The following is a 23,236-nucleotide window of genomic DNA, read 5'->3' as shown; positions in this document are numbered from 1 at the left end:
TTCTCCTTTGCTTATCGCTTCTCTTCTTTTCACAGCTACTTGTAAGGTGAATGACTAACACTTTCACTTTCACGTGCCAAATACTGTTCTGATTGCATTTGCAATTGTAGTAGCGGCTCAAGTAATGCACATAATGTGCTTATAATGTTGGAACTATATTATCCCCATTTTACAGATGATTAGCTATACGCATAGAGATGGTAAGTAACTTGTCAAGGGCCACACAGCTAATAAGCTGCAGAGTCAGCACTCAAGCAAACTTACATGGTTCCAAAGCACATGCATTACATAGTTTTCCCAAAGAGAACGAGGAACTATTTCTGAAAGAAGGGGAATGATTCGTGTTCAGGCAAATCTATCGCAGTTAGTGGTATTTATTACCCAGAGCAGTTCCTCTTTCAAAGATTTTCATAAGTCACAGCAGTTATTAGTGCTCTCGTGACTTGGAGCACTGCATTCTAGCTGCTTTGAAGGTGTCTGTCTACTCTGAAGGACCCTACGTGATGCGGCCTCCACAGCACAATGCACTCGGGGCTTACTGAAAAATAAGCACTGACTATTGTATGGAATTGAAGAGAATTAGGAAGATATCATTCTTCCTTCAGTTTCACCTTGAAAGGGAAATGGAAACCTGTGAGTAAATGTAGTTCAAACAATATACAGGGTTTCAACCTTGGGTTCCAATAATTTCTCTTCCACTATAGTAACAAATTGATCTGAACAAAGCTGGGAATTTATCACACAGTATAATATAATAGCAGAAGACACTAAGGAATTTTAATGCACTGGAGGTACTTGTTTAAAAGTCAAAGTAATAAAAAAAAAGTGACAAGTGTTTGATATACAGTAATAAACCCAGAAATTTATTTATTCAATAGATATCTATTAGGAAGTAGAATGAACTAGTTTCCAAGCTAGGCTCTGGGGCACCATTCTAAAGCCGTATCACTTTCTGAAATTTGATTACTGACGAAAAGCTGTTATCTGTGCTGATAACTGTTGATTTAGCCACGTTAGGCAAATAGATTTTGTAGAGAAATACAATAAGTATGTTGCTTGACTTAAGCATGAGTCAATTCATTTAAATATATTCAGACTAGTGGCCCAGACATACTGTGTCATATATATCCATTTACGTTGATGCTCGGAGTGTAAGGCTGCCCCGGTGCCACAGCGTGGCTCTGGCTATCATTACACAGGTGCAGTTAGTAAACAGAAATCACACACAAAATTCATTTTGTGTTGGTCAACCATCAGTACGATTCGAACATCAAAACAAATGTGCTTGTTTCAGCTCTCAGTGAATGAATTCGGTTTTTGTTTTTTTTTTCTCTCTTACTTTGGGAATACACAAAATAAGTAATTTTTTTTTTAAATAAGTAAATTTTATACCAATTTCTGTCTTCAAACCGATACAAGAAATTGTGTATACTTCAGAATTTTGATAAAAGTTTAATGAGGAGAATAAATAACTGTTATCATGCTGCACAAAATTCATACTCACAATTATTCTGGTGTATAACTGATTTGGGGGGCTTCCTTGATAGCTTAGCAGTAAAAGAATCCACCTGCAATGCAGGAGACCTGGGGTCAATCCCTGAGTGGGGAAGATCCCCCTGGAGAAGGAAATGACAAACCACTCCAGTATTCTCGCCTGGGAAATCCCAAGGACAGAGGAGGCTGGCGGGCTACAGTCTATGGGATCACAAGAGCTGGAGAAAATTTAGCAATTAAATCACCACCACCAGCATAACTGATTATTATTCTTAAATTCTCTGAAATGAGATTACCAGGACAAAAGGCATACAATTTTTAAAGATCTTGTACATAGCGTCAAACTGCTTTTCAAAGTGTTTCTGTTACTTTTATAGATTAACTGAAGTGAATGGAAATGCCAGGTTTACAACATTGTTTTGACTCTCATTTCCTCTTAACTTTTAAACCATGACTATGGTTCATTCAGTAGGAAAAGAAAATGACAGCGTCCTGTTTTAATTTCCATGCTTTTGAAAAGTATTTGTGGCATCCCCAATATAAGAAATGTTGACAAAGATGCTCATATCATAAAGAACAACATCAGCATATGAAATTCGGAAGCAGAGGCCAGGAAAAGAGATTCTCAAAAACGGAAAACATGGGTTTTAGCCAGTCAGTCTCGAGGCTGCGGCTGCGGAGGAAGCACCTGAGGAGGTGCTGCAAAGATGCTGTCCGTGCGTGTCGCCGCGGCCGTGGCCCACGACCTCCCTCGGCGAGCCGGGCTGGTCTCCAAAAATGCTTTGGGATCATCCTTCATTGCTGCGAGGAACCTGCATGCCTCTAACTCTCGTGTTCAGAAGACGGGCACTGCTGAGGTGTCCTCTGTTCTTGAAGAGCGTGTTCTTGAAGCTGATGCCTCTGTTGACCTTGAAGAGACTGGGCGTGTTTTAAGTATTGGTGATGGTATTGCCCGGGTACATGGGCTAAGAAATGTTCAAGCAGGAGAAATGGTAGAGTTTTCTTCAGGTTTAAAGGGTGTGTCTCTCAACTTGGAGCCTGACAATGTTGGGGTTGTCGTGTTTGGAAACGATAAACTTACTAAGGAAAGAGATATTGTAAAGAGAACTGGGGCTATTGGAGATGTTCCAGTCGGCGAGGAGCTGCCTGGATCGTGTAGTCGATGCCTTTGGTAATGCCATTGATGGAAAGGGTCCAATTGGTTCCAAGGCCTGAAGATGAGTTGGCTTGAAAGCCCCTGGGATCATTCCTCGAATTTCTGTGCAGGAACCAATGCAGACTGGCATTAAGGCTGTGGATAGCTTGGTGCCGATTGGCCGTGGTCAGCGTGAGCTGATTATTGGTGACCGACAGACTGGCAAAACGTCAGTTGCTATTGACACAATCATTAACCAGAAACGATTCAATGATGGAACTGATGAAAAGAAGAAGCTGTACTGTATCTATGTTGCTCTTGGTCAAAAGAGATCCACTGTTGCCCAGTTGGTGAAGAGACTTACAGATGCAGATGCCGTGAAGTACATCATTGCAGTTTCAGCTACTGCTTCAGATGCTGCCCCACTTCAGTACCTGGCTCCTTATTCTGGATGTTCAATGGGAGAATATTTTAGGGATAATGGCAAACATGCTTTGATCATTTATGACGACTTATCCAAACAGGCGGATATCGTTTGGATATCGTTGCTTATCGTCAGATGTCTCTGCTGTTCCGCCGACCCCCAGGTCATGAGACCTATCCTGGTGATGTATTCTACCTGCACTCCCGACTCCTGGAGAGAGCAGCTAAAATGAGCGCTGCTTTTGGTGGTGGCTCCTTGACTGCTCTACCAGTCATCGAAACGCAAGCTGGTGATGTGTCTGCTTACATTCCAACAAACGTCATTTCCATCACTGATGGACAGATCCTCTTGGAAACAGAATTGTTCTACAAAGGTATCCGCCCTGCCATTAATGTTGGTTTGTCTGTGTCCCATGTTGGATCTGCTGCCCAAACCAGGGCCATGAAACAGGTGGCAGGTACCATGAAACTGGAGTTGGCTTAGTACCGTGAGGTTGCTGCTTTTGCCCAGTTCGGTTCTGACCTTGATGCTGCCACTCAACAACCCTTGAGTCGTGGTGCGCGTTTGACTGAGTTGCTCAAGCAAGGACAGTGTTCTCCCATGGCTATTGAAGAGCAAGTGGCTGTTATCTATGCGGGTGTCAGGGGGTATCTTGACAAGCTGGAGCCCAGCAAGATTATAAAATTTGAGAATGCTTTCTTGTCGCACGTTATCAGCCAACATCAAATCCTGTTGGGCAAAATCAGGACTGATGGAAAGATCTCAGAAATGGCAGATGCAAAGCTGAAAGAGATTGCAACCAACTTCTTGGCTGGATTTGAAGCTTAAACTCCTGTGGATTCACATCAAATGCCAGTTTGGTTTTGTCATTGTTTCTTCTAGTTCCATTTGTAAAAGGATTACTCCAATACTGCAGATGTACAGTAATCACATTAAAATAAAGGTTCCATGTTGAAAAAAAAAAAGAAAGAAAACATGGGTTTTAAATAATGGGATAGATATTACCTCAAGCATAAGGAGTTTCACATGTATTTAGCAGAAACTTAAGATGCCAAATAAAATCATTAATAAAAAGGCTTATTTGTGTTATTATTTTTTTAATTTTGAACTTCAAGTATTCGCAAAATGAATTTTTATCCCTGAAATCATTACTGAAATACATAGTCTCAGGATGCACTGCCTGAATGCCCTGAAAAATAATTTAACAATATGCTGTATTATGCCTTTACTTATACTGAGAGACCTACTATTTTAACTAGAAGCGTTATGAACAAAAATTTTTGTCTTTCCAATTCACTTATTGTGTTAGCTTCTCATTGTTGTAACAAATTATCATACACCCAGGACTTAAGGCAACATGTAGTTCTTATCTTAAACTTCTTGCGGTCAGAAACCCCAAACTGGTTTTACGAAGTAAAAGTCTAGGGCTTCCCTGGTGCCTCAGATGGTAACGAATCCACCTGCAATGCAGGAGACCTAGGTTCGATTCTTGGGCAGGGGAAGATCCCCTGGAGAAAGGAATGGCTACCCTCTGGAGAATCCCACGGACAGAGGAACCTGGGGGGCTACAGTTCAGGGGGTCACAAAGAATCAGACATACCTGAGAAACTAAGCACGCGAGTAAAAATCCAGGTGACTGCTAGTCTGGGTTTATTCTGCAGGCTCAAGGCGGAAGTTCATTCCCTTCCATCTTCCAGCTTCCGGTTGTTCTTGGCTCATGGCCACATCCTCCATCTCCAAAGGCAGCAGCTTCTTCAGGTCTTGCTCTGACTCTGCTTCTCTTGACACGTCTTCTCTGACTCTTGATTACGCTGGACCCACTCAGAAAATCCAGGACAATCGCCTGTCTCAGTGTGCGCCATCACCTTTGCAAAGGCCCTTCTGCCCTGGATGGTAGCTTATTTGTAGGCTACATGAATTAGGATTTGGACATCTTTGGGGGCCTCTGCTTGCATTCCCCTATATTCCATGCAGATGTAAGATTTTGTGACAAATGATTTAAGGTGTAATAAATGCCTGTATGTTCACTGCATAAGCATTTATTGAGTTCTGTTACAGTGTGTGATATAGTTAAGATACACTACCTCTTTTGTGATGAACTGTAGGAGAATATTATTTCCTATTCTTAATCACTTCCTACTTTCATTTTTCTCATTTCAGACTAGGGTTAGTGCTTTAGCAAAACACACTAATCAGCTAATGAGAGTAATGAAATGAGGCTATTTTCTATATTAATAACTGCATTACTCTCAACACATACTGAAGAAATTAGATCGCTCAGATTTGCTATGTACAAGAAAAGATACATTTTAATTATCTCATTTTCTCTTCTTACTATGTGACTTTAATAATAAAAGCAGCTTGTAATGGACATAGCTAAGAGCTTTAGAATCAGACAAATCAGAGTTCAAATTCCTGGCTTTTTTACCTATCAGATATTGCATTTAAAAATGTATTTAATGTTTCTGAGCTTTTGAAAAATGAGTATTATAATACTTATACTTGGATATTGTAAAGATTAGGTAAACTTAGAAAAATTATGTAAAATAATATATAAAAATGATTTGACATGTAACATGTCCTCAAAACTGTTAGCTTCCTTTTTCATAGAAGTTTTACTTTTAAAATTATATATTCCATCTACTTACATATATATTCTTTTATGGTAATAGTTAAAAGGTTTGAAAATATTTTATTCTATTGATTTAAAAAAGATAAAGACAACTGTTTTTCCCCCTTTACTAAAATCTGCTTTATCTGCATTTGGAATAATGAATGTGGCACTTCATTTGTTTGCAGGCGGGTAAAATACATCATTTGAATGTTAATATATGCCCATCTATATTCTATTTGTCCCCAGGTACTTTAGAGGTAGAGTGATTAGTTTCAGATTGTATTCTGCATAAGTGATGGAATTTATAGACTCCCATTCATAGGAGTTCAGCAATGAAGAGCACATTAAACAAACAGAGCAAGAGATCATTCATAAAGTAGGACATTCTACATAGACTTTTGTGCCCTATGTACATATGCAACAGTTGATCTTACTTTTGAATGCTACCAGAACTTTTCAAAACAATAAAAGCTACTTGCTATAGGAAATCTTCCTGGAAAAAAAGAATTGTACCTTTAAGTCAGTTTCCCTGTACTTGCCCTTTGCACATCTTCAGGAAGTTCAGGTATTGCTGAAGTGTTCTCCCAAAAGAAGTTTCAGTTCATTTTAAACGGAATTATCACATGCTTATTAAAAACTAAAAAAATATGTGTTAAACTATTTTATTTTCTTTATTTTTATAATAAAAGATGGGTTTCCAGGAATATAACCTTACCTCATAATATTGCATCTTTTATAGATAAGATTTATGTGACTAAATATATATCTATCATTCAGGTGACAAGTAAATACCAAGCTATGAATCACCTAATGTAATAATATAGAATTCATTACACTTTGTGGATTGGAATAGGCAAGAGAATAGTTGAATAAAAATTGAAGCAGTCATATAATTGCAGATTCTGAAATTTTTGAAAGAACTGTGAAGTAACCTCATTTTAAATATGAAAAGCAGGTATGATATAAAACAGAACAACCAAATGAAAACTGACGAACTGCCAAGCAATACGCTGAAATACACAGCTTAGCTTTTCCAGTATTTCATTTTGAATGTTTGGCAGATGTCTGGATGAATATATTTTTCCTCATTTGACTGTGTTTTCTAATCATTTAAACGAACCATAATTAGGAATCAATTGTTTATATTCCCAATGCATTCAGTTTATTTCATGTATTTTAAATTTTGTTAAAAGAATAATAAGAAATAGAGAGGAATCAATGATAAAGAAGGGAAATCACACTCTTGTTACCACCAGCCATTCTGAAAATCAACAAAGGATAAGATAACTGCATATGTCGAGCCTGAGAGATCCCGCTGAGAGTAAACGACTGCGGCAGATTTGCACCCAACCCCTCACTTTAAAGTTTGCCATCCAAATCTTCTTACATACATTTAAATTACGTTCATTCCAAGTTACTCTGGTGGTTTGTTTTCAACAGATTTTAACAAAAGCTTTGCATGAAATTAGAGGAAAAGTTGAACAAGCCAACTTCAGCACATTGAAGATTCAGAGAAACCCCAGGAACCTCAATGGCAGGTCCTCATGGTTGTTTGTTGTCTCTGACAGGGACAGCTGGCTGACTTTCAGATCCCTGGCTCTGCTAGGTTCTGATTCACTCAGATTAAGCTATGTATCCTGATGTCTAACCTGGGGCCAATTTGCCAAGAATCAAGGTCTCACAACAGCAAATTGTTTTTAAAAACCCATTTTGTTGGTGGAGTTAGAGATATCCAAGATATTATGTTGGAAAGCCAACTCACGAGGTGTCACCTATTCTAAATTGGTATTATTTGGAGAAAAATGTAATAGGACATTTTTTTTCAATATCCTCAATGTTTTAGTAGACGAGAACTTACTACTACTGTATCTTCCAAATTTTGAGTTACCAAGAGGATTATTTTCCACAGGTTTTGTTAAATGGGTGGCTGGTCATGATAGTTCAATGGTAATAACTGCTAGTTTAGGTTCCAGATGATAGCAGAGAAAAATTAATCTGCTTCTAACAAACAGAAAGGGCTTTCTTGGTGGCTCAGTGGTAAAGAACCTACCTGCCAAAGCAGGAGATGCAGGTTTGATCCCTGCTCAGGAAGCTCCCCTGGAGAAGGAAAAGGTTACCCACTCCACTATTCTTGCCTGGGAAATCCAATGGACAGAGGAGCCTAGTGGGCCATAGTCTAAGGGGTCGCAAAAGAGCTGGACATGACTTAGCAGCTAAGCAGCAACAAAACAACAAGCAAAAAGAGAAAAGGGGGGGGGATAAAAAACAAAAGATAAAGTTTTTCTGAAAAAAAAAAAAAAAAAGGCAGGGGAGATTATTTTAAATATTGAGAATTCAGAGTCTGACCTGGAAGATGATTGTGCTTGTTCCAATTTAACTTATTTCTAGGCTGGCATGGAACTGCAAACATTAGGGCTGGGTAATAGTACTTGGGGCTACCACAGTGGCTCAGCAGTAAAGAATCCACCCGCAATGCAGGAGACGTAAGAGAAAGGGATCGATCCCTGGGTTGGGAAGATCCCCTGGAGGAGACCATGGCAACCTAGTCCAGTATTGTTGCCTAGAGAATCCTATGGACAGAGGAGCCTGGTGGGCTACAATCCATAGCACTGCAAAGATTTGGACATGGCTGATTTGACTGAGCAGTAGCAATAGTAGTTGTCTTTTTGTTGAAGACCAAGGATTCTCTTTAAATTTCAAGAAGGACTTGAATATACACATTTGATGTAAGGAAATCAAGTGCATCATTCCAGCAATTTGTTTGAAGCCAAGATCATTAATGAGTCTCATGTCAAGGGCTACATCCTAGCATTTTTATGTGTCACTATTTTGTAACTTCCTAATCTTTACAAGAAACAGCAAAGACTGGAAATGCTCCATTAAGGGAAATATGTTTGAGACTTTACTAAACTTTTGATGTCAAATCCTTTCCGTTTCTTTTTTTCACAGTGAGTTCAAAATGTCTTCATTGGAACAGAACCTTCCAAAGTTACAAGATTGCTTTTGGCGCTCCATGGAACACATGGGCAAGGCTGTAATCGAGGGAGACAATGCTGTCAGTACAAGTGCTGGGAGAACCTGAAAGCCCAAGAGTGGAGCATTCATCACCATGATTCCACCCGACACTTGACTGAAAGCATTTTGCACTAATTTGCTTTGTGCCTGTCCAGACAATCTAAAAAGAAAGGATGAGGGGGCAATAGGTGTCTATTAAACAGAATAAACAGCCTCTGGCAAATGAATGCATTTCACACACTTGTGGCTTTTGGAGGGACAGGGGCGGTGGGGATGAGGGGAGAGGAAACAGAGGAGGAGGAGTGAAGGAACAGCCTTTCCTCCAGTGGTGGGGAAGGGCTGGCTCAGGTCACAGGGATCCGCATGATCACACCTCCCCAGCCTGGAGAGTCACAGGCGCGGGGTAGAAGAGGGCTACAACCCGAGGGCTGGCTTCTCAATGCTCACTTTTATTCTGATCACGTTTAAAACCTACCTGACAACGATTTTCAAATCTCTGATGAAATAGATTTGAGTCTCTTTCCCTGGACTGTATTTTTAAACTTAACCTCTGCATACGTATAACTGCTGTAGGGTGGTTTTAAGCCTCTGCTGGTGGGTCAATTAAAAACAAAAAAAAAAAGCCTCAAGCTTGTTGTCACAGTTGTCTGACTTTGCTGAGAGCATGCAAGAAAGATTAGGGTAAAGGTGAGGGGAGCGAAAGAACTCACTCTGGGACCCCTAATTGGCTCCTGTTTTGAACTGTGGAGGGGAGGGAAAAAGGCGGAGGAGCGAGAAGATGGTCTAACAAGAAACACATGGTCTTTTGAAAGTAAACACAGCTGGGACCCAAACCGTGTTCTCCTCATTGTCCTAGCCTTCAGCCTTTTCAGGATCGCATTATCGTTGCAGTACTGATGATTATCTGTTTGGATTATCATTAAGAAATGTGGCAATATTCAAGAAAGAAGAGATATAAATCTAATTTCTAGGGCTGTGGTTAATCAGAAAACTCAATCATATTTTCCCAAGACTAAAACAATGGACTTTATTAATAATTCTCAGTTTCTTTAGAGTTTCTAAGTCATTGGATATTTTCTAAGCTGCTTGCAGTTTGATCTTTACTCATTGACTTTCTAAGTAAGTAACATGTGATTCAAGGACTCTTTAGGTCTCACGAAAAATGAGATCATTAATACTGATTATTAAAGTAGTAGTCCAAACTTCCTTTTGTGTTGGCAAAAAAGATGCAGAATTTGAGGAGATCCTCAAAATATTCATGTCCATAACAATTCTCATTTTCTGTGTAGTTGTTACTCTTCTGAATGGGGTTGTAACACAAGTGCTTTCTAGAAATTGTAAAATAATAGGCAATAAGTTAGATAGTAATACCTTGGCAAAAATATCTTAGAATATGAACAAAAGCCAGGCCAAGAAAGAAACATTTCTGTTCAGGGAAACCACAAAGGGTAGTGCTCAGGTGGGATTCTTAGATTGTAATAGATTTGAAAAAAAAAAAAAATTCTACCATTCCTGGGTTCAGAGTAGTAAAATAAGAAAGAATGCATATGGGAGGAGGGGCTTTTTCAATTTTATAATTTTAGCTAAGCCAAATAAGACTGCTACATTTTGTTTCAAAGTTACTTTGCTTCCTGGTTCAGAATTCTGTTTGTAAAAAAGATCCTGATATATCTTTCAGAATTTTCAGATATATAATTCAAATGCTCTTAGGGCTATGAATAATGAGTTAATTCATATTTTTGTTTGACTAATAACTTATTCATTATTTTAACAGAGCAATAAAGAAACATATAACAAGAAAATAAAGGGAAAAAAAATTAAATTTTCCTACATAGAAATAGCTATTGTTGGCATTAGTCTATGTCACTTCACTCATTTTAATTCTTATGTAAACATCGATTCTGGTGAAAACATTTCTAAATAGAAAGAGCATTTAAAGAATAAACACACAAAGAGAAAGAAGAAAAGGGGGACTAAATGGGTGGAAAATGGGTCAGTGTGTATAGATGGATGAATATCAAAACTGTCATAAATTGCATTTGTGCTATTTTTAAGTATTTGAAGTTCATAAAATAAATGGAAATTGCCATAAAACATTAATTCACTCAACTTTAGATAAATGTTTTTTATCAACTCAAGAACCATTAGTTAGATATTAATTAAAGATTATAGAAATAGATATACTGGTTTTCTGAAACAAAATGTCTATTGACCCCAAACCATGAAAACTAAAATTAGCATTCCGCCACTAATTCTCATTTCAACATCTATTTTCACCCTTTGCAAGTTGGTGATGCTTATATATTATCTTCTAAAACTCTGTGTTATTTTTTAATGATTGCCACAAATGCTATCTCTAGCTATTTTTATTATGGCTAATCTATTTTTAGTTTTTTTTCAATTTTTAGTTATCTCTCTGTTCATTCTTGACTGGCTAAATCTTGTTATTGCTCTTATTTTTCTCTCTTTTTTTTGATTCTTAAGCATTTCTTTTGTTTTTTGCTTTAACCTGGAAAGGGTAGTTCTGGAATTCTTGCATGTCTGAGAACATGTGATGCCTGTCTGCTCCAGGCCCACATCTCCTTCCCTCGGTGCCTGTAGACACCGCCCTGTTGTCGTCTGTCATCTAATGCTTCACTCAGCGTTTCTCTGGGGCTTCTTCGTTCTTCTTGTGAATTTCATTAAGTTTATGTGGGTCTTTGTATATTCTTTCATGATTCGTTTAAGTTATTTATCTGACACCCTCATTGATGAAAGACAGTTTGTTAAGGATCACATTGACAGAGGTACCCTTTATCTGCTTCAGCATCTATTAATATCAATTACTCTCCCATTGTCTTCTGGCAGCTAACGTTGCTGTGGATAATTCTGAGACTAACTCAAAATTTTCCATATTATAAATGACTTCAAATGGTTTACTTTTTTGGATTTATTCTAGAAGTTTGATAATTTGAATAAGATACCTGTTGCTCTGTTTCAAGTTTTCCTTGAAGGTGGCCTGTTCATTCAGCTGGCAATATTATTTCTTCCTTTAAATCAATTTTCTTTTCTGTACCTTGCATTTTGTTCTCTGCTTTAAGAATAGTAAATATTCATATCATCAGAATCTCTTCATGTGTTTTACATATTTGTTCACTTTTCTTTATTTCTTAAAACCACTTAATTTTTTCATTTATAATTATCTCATGCTTTTTATCCATGCCAACAATTTGATTTTTAGCCGTATCCATTTTTGTCCCTGGTTTTTAAAAATTTATTTAATAACAGTATAAAGAGCCCCTTAATGAAAGCGAAAGAGGAGAGTGAAAAAGTTGGCTTAAAGCTCAACATTCAGAAAACTAAGATTATGGCATCCAGTCCCATCACTTCATGGAAGATAGATGGGGAAACAGTGGAAACAGTGGCTGACTTTATTGTGGGGGGGCTCCAAAATCATTGAAGATGGTGATTGCATCTGCACTTACTCCTTGGAAGGAAAATTATGACCAACCTAGACAGCATATTAAAAAGCAGAGACATTACTTTGTCAACAAAGGTCCATCTAGTCAAGGCTATGGTTTTTTCAGTGGTCATGTATGGATATGAGAGTTGGGCTATAAAGAAAGCTAAGCACCAAAGAATTGATGCTTTTGAGCTGTGGTGTTGGAGAAGACTCTTGAGAGTCTCGGACTGCCAGGAAATCCAACCAGTCCATCCTAAGGGAGATCAGTCCTGGCGTTCATTGGAAGGACTGATGTTGAAGCTGAAACTCCAATACTTTGGCCACCTGATGTGAAGAGCTGACTCATTTGAAAATACCCTGATGCTGGGAAAGATTGAGGGCCGGAAGAGAAGGGGATGACAGAGGATGAGATGGCTGGATGGCATCACCGACTCAATGGATGTGAGTTTCGGTGAACTCCCGGAGTTGGTGATGGACAGGGAGGCCTGGAGTGCTGTGGTCCATGGGGTCACAAAGAGTCAGACACGACTGAGCAACTGAACTGAACTGAATAACACTGTAAGGATGTTTGCTGCTTTTTTGTGTGTTTTGTTTTATAACTCTAAAATGTCCATCACTTTAGGCTGGCTTATCTTCTTCTCTCTGAAGTATTTACTTAATTCATACTCTCATTAGTAGTTTTTGACTATGAGACTTCATTTCTATTTTTCCTTCCATTATGTTTTATTCCAGTTTTTATGGTCCTTTCCTTGTGTGTGTGTGTGTGTGTGTGTGTGTGTGTGTGTGTGTGTTGCAAGTATGTGTCTTGTTTACATAGGCAATACGATGTTTCCCCTCATCTTGTTCATACTTAGTGTCGTTGTCTTTATTTAGGTTGTCTGTGTATTTTATAATGCAGTTGGTAACTCTCTATCTCACCTGAGAATGATTTTCTTTGTTGGCATGTCCCCAAACCCTACTTTTGTCTAAGACAATACTGGGCAAATGTTATCTGCAAAGAACCAAAGAGAAAACATTTTTAATGTCTCTTTTGCAAATATTCAGCTCTGCAGTTATAGAAGGAAGGCAGTCACGGACTACACATAAATAAATGGCCACAGCTTCATTTCAACAAAACTTTACTCACAAAATTAAATGATAAGCTCACAGAGCAAAGTTTGGCTGACCTCCAAATCTAAGAGGTGATTTAATGTCCTCTCCCCGGTTCACTCCTCCTTGTGCAGCTGCTACAGTTTCATGGAGAAAATCTAGCAGAATTCAGATTAATTCCCTAATTGACCACAGATCTGGAAATACAAAAGAAACCCTTCAGTCTTCACCAATATCTTATGAAACCTAGAATTATTCCTTATTTTACCTACAATTAAATGTTAATTATTAATTAGATTGCCTCCAAATTGTGCGGTATTAATAATAATAAGGGCTTCCCTGGTTGCTCAGTGACAAAGATTCTACCTGCAATGCAGGAGCCGCAGGAGACATGGGTTCAATTCCTGGGTCAGGAAGATCCCCTGGAGGAGGGTGTGGCAGCTTAATCCAGTATTTTTGCCTGGAGAATCCCAGGAACAGAGGAGCCTGGAGGGCGACAGTCCATAGGGTCACAAAGAGTTGGGCATGACTGAAGCAACTTAACACAGAATATTAATAAATAATAAAGAATTTTGTTGACTCATTAATCTCTCTAGTGCCACTTCTTGGAAAAGGGGATCCAATTAAGGGCTCTAATTAGTTATTGCTGGCAAATAGTTTTCATATTTGCCATTTTATTTTTGTGATATTCCAGCAGAGACACTTGGGGAATGAGTTTTGCTCTGCAATTTTTACCTGGCAGTAATCATGTCTATTTTTTCACACTCTTCTCCGATGCTCCCCAGCAGTTTCTAAGAGATTCCCAGAGGACTGTCGGGCCTAGGTTCCCCAGGATGCAGCCAACACGGCAGGGTGCTCTTTACCATGCCACCCTGCAGCCAACACTGAAGCTCCCAAGGCAATGTGCTCCACTGAGCAGAGCTCTCTGCACCTTTCCATTGCCACCACTGATCAGACGTACAGGTGGAGGGTAGGCAGTGATAATCGTGTAGGAGAACTCTATTCAACACACTTTTCTTCATGGTCAGACAAGATCACCAGAAGACAGAGAAAGCCTACAGAAATTCTGCTGGGAGTGTCAGAACACTTCCAGATATGGTATGAGCAAGGAACAGTGTATCCACCACCATTGGAAGAGCTTTGAGAACTCCAGGTACCTTGGAATATAGCAACTAATTCCTGATTTTCAGAAACAGGAGGAATTTTTTCCCCTTGAACCTACCTATCATCAGTGCATCAAGTCCCAATAGATTAACACTGAGTTTTCTCACAATCTTCAGAGCAAACCCTATCAACCACAAGAGAAATATTGCCTAAGGTAGTAAGTTGCCTAGGGTGTCAAATAGCACCATGAGTGGGACACCAACAGAAGATGAGGTTATCGTATACCAGCCCCAACTCATTTCTTTTTTTTTTCAGTTTCTACTGCTCCAGTACCTTGCTCCGAAGGTCCAGCTACAACCATTCAGATAATAACACACATCTCAAAATACAAATATTATTTAACTCTCAAAGGACAAGTGCAAACTCTGATTGAAAAGCATGCTTACAAATCTTATTTTTACCAGAAGCAATCGGCAGAAAGATAGGTTTGCTAAAAGATGCACTCAATTAACATCACTGCAAAGTGCTTTACTTTTATTATATGTGCAAGCATGCTAATTTCCTCTAGAAGAAAAAGGTATATCCAAGTGTGAAGTCAGATGATTGTAAAGGGTAAAAATGTTTAACAGCTTCATAGAATAGGTCAGTGTTCAGTATATGCCAAAGCCATGTGCTTAAACATAGTTCTTTCTCAAATTCTCACATTCAAGTCCATGGATACAAATATATTATTCAGCCAGTTCACCCACTTCTGTTTCACCAAGAAGTGGAGCTTGTCTATTAGTCTGTTCTGAAGAAGAAGGTGCATGCAGCAAAAATTACAAGCATTAAAATCGCCTTCCTCTAACGGAAAGGGTTGATTCTATGATACATTTTTTTCTTATTTTAATTTTTAAGGTAAATATATAATATATTCTACTATTCTCTCTAGCTATGAGAGGAAGTTATTTTAAGTCATTTTTATCTCTGTCATTAGCTGACTAGAAATAGAATTTGTTATTTGGAATATTCAGAGTTTAATCTGTATCCTATGGCTATATTGCTTTGAAGAGACATCTTTGAGTAATTCTTTTAAATTAGTTGTATAGAGTTCTAATCTCCATTAATTAACAGGGAATCAGGAAAAACCCAGTGATAGCCATTACTGCTTACTAAGCAAAGAGGTTAAGCTACATGTATACACTAGGACAAGATGAATCAAAATAATTTTTATCTTTAAGGCATTGCAGCAGAGTAGCAAAGTCTTACATGAAAGGCTCTCCCTTGCTTTCCACCAATCCTGTCAGAAAAATGGAGCTGAAATGGCTAATGGTGTTATTAAGAGGGTTGCAGCATCAAGAGGTAGGCAGAAGGGACTTCAAAAGCTGGAGCAGCCGTGGTCCTAGAAACATTTGATATGAAATCTGGGCTCCAACTCTCATTTTCTCTCCTTTGAAGAATTCTAATTGGAGAAGAAAAAAATCAAGCATTTTTGACAAGACCTATGCCAAATAAAATTACGGGAGGCAAAGATGAAAAGGAATGTGTCGTGATTGTCCTGTTTTTAAAAGTCCCCAAAGAGTAAGAGTGTCCTTGCAGTCACTGATGCTGAAAAGGTTCATTGAGGAGGATGGGGGAAGATTCCTATGTGCTACCAACCAGACTTGGAGGTTTCTGATTTCCCCAAGATAATGGACCAGATATTGATGGAAAATTGCAATACAAATTAAAAAAGAAGAAGAATCAAAAGAAGAGAAGCTAAGTTTGTTGTCAAACAGTCTAAACATTTACTATATTTGATACTAGGAAACTAATACGGTAATACTACCATTTGGGAAATTCTTGAGGTTTAACACCTCGGAATGTGTGCCCTTGTCTCTCCTGAAATCACTTTGCCATCTCACATTTCACCTGATTGATTGAGAAGTGAGCTTAATGAACAACACAGAAAAGAAGAAAACAAGTAAAAACAAAAGCTAAAGTTGTAATAACTAGTACAAGTAAAAATATTAGCCCAAACTGTCACATATCCCTCTGAAGATAGCCATTAGTACATTAACTTGGTCCCACAAGAAAACTTGAGTATACAGTATATTTTGAAAATCATAAGTCATTTGTAAAGAAGTTCTTCAATGAAAGCCATTTGTGTAAATATGATATGTATTCTTATCTTCTGTTACAGCAAATTATGTCTATGAAAGGAATTTGTATTGACATAAATTAATTTTATTTTATCAGATATTTGTCCGAAAAAGTCAATTAAGCAAAAAATAATTCTAATAATGGTATTAGAGTGTTTTTATCCAAATAGGCAGAAAATCATAACCAATTAAAGTATTACTTTATTTCAATATAAATATTATTTTGTTTCATATTTTTGTTTTTGTTTCATATTCAATATTTTGTTTCATATTTTTTATTAGTTTGATAAAGATATTTGTGAAATACTTCAGAAATGACTGAAAGCAACCTGAATGTGGAAACTGCTTCAAGAAAAAAACAATTTCATGGAAGGTGTTTAGTTATATGTGTATTTTCAGGAATACACCTGACTTGAAAGAAGTCCTGCTCTATAAGCTCCTGGTACCATGTTTGATAAATGTGCATTCAATGATTGAGGGACAGATATAATCCGAAAAATTTATTCCATAAGTATGAAAAATAGAGCTTTCAAAATCTTCCTCCTTCAGAGGCCTAGACATCCACACCTCCAGTCTTTCTCATTGTACCCTCCAAGATCACTGCTCATGGGCATTTTCTAGGTAAAGGCAGGCAGCAGCATACAGATGGGTAGTGTTGACAGAAGAGTGAACAAAATACTGTTTCTGCTTATCTGAAGATATTAGAGGATTTTCTACTCAAAATTTAACCAAACTTAAGTCACTTTGGCCCTGTGATTTACATTAGCATACCTTGTTTCTTCAGGTGGGGGACAGAATTAAAATTCAAAAATCACAGAATTGTTTAGAACTATAAAGAAATCTTCTAACTGAGCTTCAATTCCCCCCCATTTCACCAAAAGACGCTTACTAAGAGCACTACTATGCTCCATGTTGTCAAACCCGATGAGCAGTTTTGATCTCATTTTACCTTACCTCTCAGAAGCACCCAAGGTTAGGAAACTGCAAAATTCTCTTCCTTTACATTCTGACTGCATCACCTCCCGTTTTCCTGACTAACTCTGACCAGTTTTCTCCCTCAGCTCTGTGGGCATATTTTACCCTCCTCAGACTGAATTCAGCACCCCTCAATGGCCCTGGCTTCAAACTCTCTCATTCCCTTTTATACCTTCCATCTTGATACTGTCACATGTTAAAATTATTTAACCACTGTCAATGTATTGATGACTCCTAAATCTCAGCCTGTGACCTCATTCAAAGCATCACTTCCAATTGGCAAAGAAGCATTGGGGTCTCCTGAGGTAGGAGTCTCCACAGAGACCCATGCCCTTCATATTCAATATGTTCAAAATGATGGAAAAAGTGTTAGTCACTCAGTCATGTCCAGCTCTTTGTAACTCCATGGACTATAGCCCTCCAGCTTCCTCTGTCCATGGAATTATCTAGGCAAGAATACTTGAGAAGGTAGTCATTCCCTTCTCCAGGGGATCCTACAGGCAGTTTTCTTGGATTCCAATCTTGGATCCACAGTTTGCTAGCCTGGAGGCCATTGCTCATTCCATCATATTGCTGTGCCTCAGATTCTTTAGCTCTGGAAATGAAGAATAATGGCACCCCATCTGCCTCCACATACACACACAGGTGAGAAGATTAAACGAGCTACTACATGAAAACTCTTTTTACTACAATCTGATCAGGTCGATACTCTGGTAAAAATCCCTTCAAAGGCTTCCCTTAACTCTGGGTGAAACCGTAAGACCTGAGTCAGCCCTCAAGACTGTATATGATCTGAGGAGTAATGTGTGTTACTTCTAGAAATTTTCTTCTGATAATCTACTCCAAAATAGCAGCCAAAGTGAACATTTAAAGTTATATTGGATAAGGACACTCTGCCACTGACAACCTTCCATCACTCTCCATCTTAGCCAGAAGAAAAGCTGACGATGATTCTGGCGCTTCACACCTGGTGCCGTTGCTCTCAGACTCCCTCTGCCTTTCTCTGCTGTTACTTTCTAGCGCCTCTCCCTTCAGTGCTTCGGTTTCAGCCCCAGTGGACTCCTTGTTCCTCAGTACTTTGCCTCCTCAAGTTTTGGTCACATTTCACTTTTCGAACCAGGCCTGCCCTGACCACCATATTTAAAATTGCAAAGTGCCCTCATAGTCTTCATCTAGAAATCTTGGTTTCTCATCATCCCTCTCTAGCTTTCTGTTTGTTTGAGCCATAGAATTAATTCCCTTCTAGTATGATTCTTTATTACAATTAATTTTTTGCTAAAGTATAGTTGAGGTGCAATATGATATGTTATAGCTGCACAAAATAATTTCAAAGCTTATACTCCATATATAGTTATAATAAAATATCCCCTGTATTGTACAATATTTCCTTGTAACTCATTTCATACTTAATAGTTTATACCTGTTAATTCCTTACCCTTTATATTGCCCCTTCCCCACTCCCTCTCCCCACTGGTAACCACTAGTTTGTTCTCTATATCTGTGAGTCCATTTCTTTTTTGTTATATTCACTACTTTGTTTAAATTTTTATTTCCCACATACATGTGATATCACATAGTATTTATTTCTCTTTGTCTGACTTATTTCACTTAGCATGTACCCTCCATGTACTCCCAACTGAAATGTAAGCTCCATGAGGATAAGATTGTTCTGGCTGTTTTCTTCACTGGTTATCCAAAGCTTCTAGAAGTGTCTTATATTATTTGAGTGCATGTCCAGTCATGTCCAACTCTTTGTGACCCCATGGACTCTAGCCCAAAAGGCTTCTCTGACCATGGGATTCTCCAGGCAAGAACACTGGAGAGAGTTGACATTTCCTACTCCAGGGAATCTTCCCAACCCAGGGATCATACCCACATCTCTTGTGTCTCCTGCATTGGCAGGCAGATTCTTTACTAACTATTGTTGGCTCTCAGTAATTTCTGTTGAACACATAATATGACTGAGGACAATCAAAAAGGTGGAGAGGCCCATTAAAAGATTATTTTAGTCACTCATATAAAAGGGTAATTTGAAGTATGATATTGGTAAGATGGAAAGAAAGACAAAGGATAAGAAATACATTTTGGCTGTGAAAATTAAAGGTACTTCTTGGATAACAAATCAAGAAGATATGGGAAAGGGAAGAATTCATAATCATTCCATGACTTCTGGCTTACATGCTTGCATGATGATGCTTATGGAGGATGTGATAAAGCTGAGAGGAGGGCAATAATTAAGAGGTGGGAAGGATGGAGAAAAGTCTGTTTGTGCACATATTAATAAGGACAACACTGTGATGTTCAAGTGGGAATGGCACATTGCACATATCCATATAAATCTGTAGCCCAAAGGGAAGACAGTAACTGCATATGTGGTCAGGAAAAGCTACTTTCAATACAGGAACTTCTTGGGCCTACTTGGTTTTGATGGAACACTAAGGAGTGAAGGAGAGATTGACCAGCCATCCAAAAGTGAGAGGGGACAGGCAAAGTTCCTCAGCATTTGAGAAGATCTTGGAAATAAGTGAGGAGATAAGAGTGGGACACATCTTGTACTATCACAGGAAAAAGATGGAAACATTCAATTCAGTTCAGTCACTCAGTCGTGTCTGACTCTTTGTGACTTAATGGACTGCAACATGCCAGGCTTCCCTGTCCATCACCAACTCCCAGAGCCTACTCAAACTCATGTCCATCGCATCGTGATGCCATCCAACCAGCTCATCCTCTGTTGTCCCCTTCTCTTCCCACCTTCAATCTTTCCCAGCATCAGAGACTTTCCAAATGAGTTGGTTCTTTGCATCAGGTGGCCAAAGTATTGGAGTTTCAGCTTCAGCATCAGTCTTTCCAATGAATACTCAGAACGGATTTCCCTTAGGATGGACAGGTTGGACCTCCTTGCAGTCCAAGGGACTCTCACGAGTCTTCTCCAAAACCACAGTTCAAAAGCATCAATTCTTCAGTGCTCACCTTTCTTTATAGTCCAACTCTCACATCCAAACATACATGACTACTGGAAAAACCATAGCTTTGACTAGACGGACCTTTGTTGACAAAGTCATGTCTCTGCTTTTAATATGCTGACTAGGTTTTTCATAGCTTTTCTTCACTGTACTCACCATCTGCAGTAATTTTGGAGCCAAAAAAATAAAGTCTGTCACTGTTTCCATTGTTTCCCCATCTATTTACCATGAAGTGATGGGACCAGATGTCATGATCTTCATTTCTAAATGTTGAGTTATAAGCCAACTTTTTCACTCTCCTCTTTCACTTTCTTAAAGAGGCTCTTTAGTTCTTCACATTTTGCCATAAGGGTGGTATCATCTGCATATCTGAGGTTATTGATATTTCTCTCAGCAGTCTTGATTCCAGTTTGTGTTTCATCCAGTCCAGCATTTCTCATGAAGTACTCTGCATACAGGTTAAACAAACAGGATAACAGTATAGCATCCTCCTTTCAAAATTTGTAACCAGTCTGTTGTTCCATGTCCAGTTCTAATTGTTGCTTCTTGACCTGCATACAGATTTCCTAGGAGGCAGGTCAGGTGGTCTGGTATTCCCATTTCTTTAAGAATTTTCCACAGCTTGTTGTGATGCACACAGTCAAAGACTTTGGTGTAGCCATTAAAGCAAAAGTAGATTTTTCTGGAACTCTCTTGCTCTTTTGATGATCTGACATACGTGGGCAATTTGATCTCTGGTTCCTCTGCCTTTTCTAAATCCAGCATGAACATTTGAAGTTCACAGTTCACATACTGTTGAAGCCTGGCTTGGAGAATTTTGAACATTCTTTTGCTAGCGTGTGAGATGAGTGCAGTTGTGAACATTCTTTGGCATTGCCTGTCTTTGGAATTGGGATGAAAAGTGACATTTTCCAGTCCTGTGACCACTGCTGAGTTTTCCAAATTTGCTGGCATATTGAGCTCAGCACTTTCACAGCATCATCTTTTAGGATTTGAAATAGCTCAACTGGAATCCCATCACCTCCACTAGCTTTGTTCCTAGTGATGCTTCCTAAGGCCCAGCTGACTTCGCATTCCAGGATGTCTGGCTCTAAGTGAGTGATCACACCATCATGGTTATCTGGGTCCTGAAGATATTTTTGGATAGTTCTTCTGTGTATTCTTGCCACCTCTTCTTAATATCTTCTGCTTCTGTTAGGTCCATACCAATTTTTTCCTTTATTGTGCTCATCTTTGCATGAAATGTTCCCTTGGTGTCTCTAATTTTCTTGAAGAGATCTCTAGTCTTTCCCATTCTATTATTTTCCTCTATTTCTCTGCACTGATCGCTGAGGAAGGCTTTCTTATCTCTGCTTGCTATTCTTTGGAACTCTGCATTCAGATGCTTATATCTTCCCTTTTCTCCTTTGCCTTGAGCGTCTCTTCTTTTCTCAGGTATTTGTAAGGCCTCATCAGAGAACCATTTTGGCTTTTTGCATCTCTTCTTCCTGGGGATGTTCTTGATCACTGCCTCCTCTACAATGTCATGAACCTCTGTCCATAGTTCTTCAGGCACTCTGTCTATCAGATCTAATCCCTTGAAACTCTTTGTCACTTCCACTGTATAATCATAAGGGATTTGATTTAGGTCATGCCTGAATAGTCTAGTGGTTTTCCCTACTTTCTTCAACTTAAGTCTGAATTTGGCAATAAGTTCATGATCTGAGCCACAATCGACTCCCAGTCTTATTTTTGCTGACTGTTTAGATCTTCTCCATCTTTGCCTGCAAAGAATATAATCAATCTCATTTCTGTATTGACCATCAGGTGATGTCCATATGTAGAGTCTTCTCTTGTGTTGTTGGAGGAGGGTATTTGGTATGACCAGTACATTTTCTTGACAAAACTCTGTTAGACTTTGACTTGCTTTGATTTATACTCCAAGGACAAATTTGCCTGTTACTCCAGGTAGCTCTTGACTTCCTACTTTTGCATTCCAGTCCCCTATAATGACAAGGACACCTTTTGGATGTTAGTTCTAGAAGGTCTTGTAGGTCTTCATAGAATGGTTCAACTTCAGCTTTTTCAGTATTACTGGTCAAGGAATAGACTTGGATTACTGTGATAGTGAATGGTTTGCCTTGGAAACAAATCGATCATTCTGTCGTTTTTGAGATAGCATCCAAGTACTGCATTTTGGACTGTTTTGTTGACTATGATGGCTACTCCATTTCTTCTAAGGGATTCTTGCCTACAGTAGTAGAATCATAATCTGAGTCAGATTCACCCATTCCAACCCATTTTAGTTCGTTGATTCCTAAATTGTTGATGTTCACTCTTGCCATCTTCTGTTTGACCACTTCCAATTTGCCTTGATTCATGGACCTAATATTCCAGGTTCCTAAGCAATACTGCTCTTTATAGCATCAGTCTTTACTTCCATCACCCATCACATCCACAACTGGGTGTTGTTTTTGCTTTCAAGGAGGGTTAGTTACAAGACTGAGCAATGGTACACTTTGACTTGGGTTATAGTGCAATGTGCAGAGGGCAACGAAGACTTGAGAAGACAGAATAAGTTATGAAAGAATCATATTAAAGTGGAAAAGGGAGCGTACCAGGAGATCATAGATATTCCATGCACTACTAAGAGACCTTTGAACATAAATTTAAGGTGAAGCTAAGAAGCCATTCTGATCTGTGATAGCATAGAAATAGTGACCAGGTGGGCTTACCTGAGCCACAGAGATTTTAATGGATATGCCTATGATCATACAGACAGGCATAGTTGTTATCTGATCCTCTGAATTTATTTCTATCATCCTTTGCATCCCCTCCACACCTTCCAAGTCATGTATGCCTCAGCCCATCAAATGATTATT

General features: G+C 38.7%; 1 pseudogene; it reads left to right on the top strand.

Annotated features, from left to right (window-relative positions):
- The first annotated feature begins 2,147 nt into the window (after positions 1 to 2,147).
- LOC101112680 (ATP synthase subunit alpha, mitochondrial-like) lies at positions 2,148 to 4,002 on the top strand (annotated as a pseudogene).
- The last annotated feature ends 19,234 nt before the right edge of the window (positions 4,003 to 23,236 follow it).

This window comes from Ovis aries, chromosome 18 (genome assembly GCF_016772045.2).
Source record: "Ovis aries strain OAR_USU_Benz2616 breed Rambouillet chromosome 18, ARS-UI_Ramb_v3.0, whole genome shotgun sequence".
Classification (NCBI taxonomy): Eukaryota; Metazoa; Chordata; class Mammalia; order Artiodactyla; family Bovidae; genus Ovis; species Ovis aries.
This window is presented reverse-complemented; position numbering and strand designations above follow the sequence as displayed.